Source organism: Chrysochloris asiatica, unplaced genomic scaffold (assembly GCF_000296735.1).
Source record: "Chrysochloris asiatica unplaced genomic scaffold, ChrAsi1.0 scaffold00094, whole genome shotgun sequence".
NCBI classification, from domain to species: domain Eukaryota; kingdom Metazoa; phylum Chordata; class Mammalia; order Afrosoricida; family Chrysochloridae; genus Chrysochloris; species Chrysochloris asiatica.
Genome location: NW_006408612.1, coordinates 6,740,204 through 6,742,021, shown reverse-complemented (window position 1 = coordinate 6,742,021; position 1,818 = coordinate 6,740,204).

Here is a 1,818-nt window from a genome sequence, read left to right as displayed (position 1 = left end):
ATGTATCTTCTGTTGCTCTAACTGTTCCAGGCTGGTCTGCTTGTCCTTTCTAGTGGGAAAGTCCCACCTCAGAAGGTTCTGGATGGGGCTCAGGATTCCACCTAAGGTCCTATTCACTGCAAAGGCTCCGCAAGAAGCCTATTTTACTGGGTAAGTTCTAGAACCCCTTTTAGGTATTCCAGTCAGTTATAGGCTGGAGACAAGCTTACAAGCTTTCTGTAATCATGTTTCCCGACATTCCTTTCTATCCTACTCAAGTGTCTATTTTACAATGGTAGCCAAGGGATACCAATATTCATAATACAGTCAAGCATCCCAGTATTATTTCCCCTCTTCAGACTATGCCTCGATCCCTGTATCACAGAGCCCTGTTGTTTCAAGGTTGAGCATACATCACTTTATACCTCTGCCCCATTTAGCCCATGCAAACATGTCTCAGTGTTCCCCTATCTACCTTGTGTTTCCACCCCTCCCCTTTCCTATGTATTTCCCTCCCCAACACCTGAACTATGATGTGTCTACCCCCTACCCTGTGCTCTACCATCCCCTCCCTCCAGGCCCCTCCCCCACTGTTAACCAACAAAGAATTTTTGTTTTCCCATTTTAGTGTATCTTTTCTTAAGCTTTTACAATAATGGTCTTATGCAATATTTGTCCTTTTGTGACTGACTAACTTCACTCAGCATAGTGTTCTCAAGGTTCATCCATGTTATGTGGTGGCTTGCAGCTTCTTTGTTATTCTTCAAGGTAGCATCATATTTCATTGTGTGTATGTACCACAGTTTATCCATTCTTCCTTTGATGGACACTTAGGCTGTCTCCATCTTGTTGCTATTGTCCTTCCATCTTCTTTGGATGCTTTCTGCATCGTTCAATATTTTGCCCATAAGATCCTTCAATGCTGCAAGTTGAGGCTTGAATTTTTTCAGTTCCCTCAGCTAGAGAAATGCTGAGCGAGTTCTTCACTTTGGGTTTTCTGACTCCAAATGTGCAGGTCTTTTCACATTTTGTTAAAATACTTGACTTTGCTTTCTCGAGCTTCCCTTTGAAATTCTTGGTTCAACTCTTTTACCTCCTCATGGCTTCCATTTGCTTTAGCATCTCTATGCTGGAGAGCAAGTTTCAGAGTCTGTTTTGACACCCATTTTGGTCTTTCCTTCTTTCTTGTCTTCTTAATGACATTTTGTTTTCTTCCTGTATGATGTTCTTGATGTCATCCCACACAATTCTTCTGGTCTTCGGTCTTTAGTGTCTAATACATCAAATCTGTTCTTGAGATAATCACTAAATTCATGTAGGATATTTTGTTTTCTTCCTGTATGATGTTCTTGATGTCATCCCACACAATTCTTCTGGTCTTCGGTCTTTAGTGTCTAATACATCAAATCTATTCTTGAGATAATCACTAAATTCATGTAGGATATGTTTCAGGTTATATTTTGGCTCTCATGGATTTGTTTTAATTTTCTTCGGCTTCAACCTGCATATGAGCAATTGATGAACTGTTCCAAAATCTGCCCCTGGCCTTGTTTTGACTGATGATATGGAGCTTTTCCACTGTCTTTTTCCACAGATGTAGTCAATTTGATTTCTGTGTATTCTGGTGAGATCCATGTTTATAGTCACATTTTATGTTGTTTAAAAAAAATATTGGCAATGAAGAAGTCATTGGTCTTACAAAATTCTATCATGTGATCTCCAGTATTCTAGTAGATATATTTACTATTTCCCAATGAATTGTCTTAGAATGTGGACACTCCCATTTTGAGTGTCTAAAAGAACTTATATTTATGAATATAATTTTTTTAAATCTAAAAT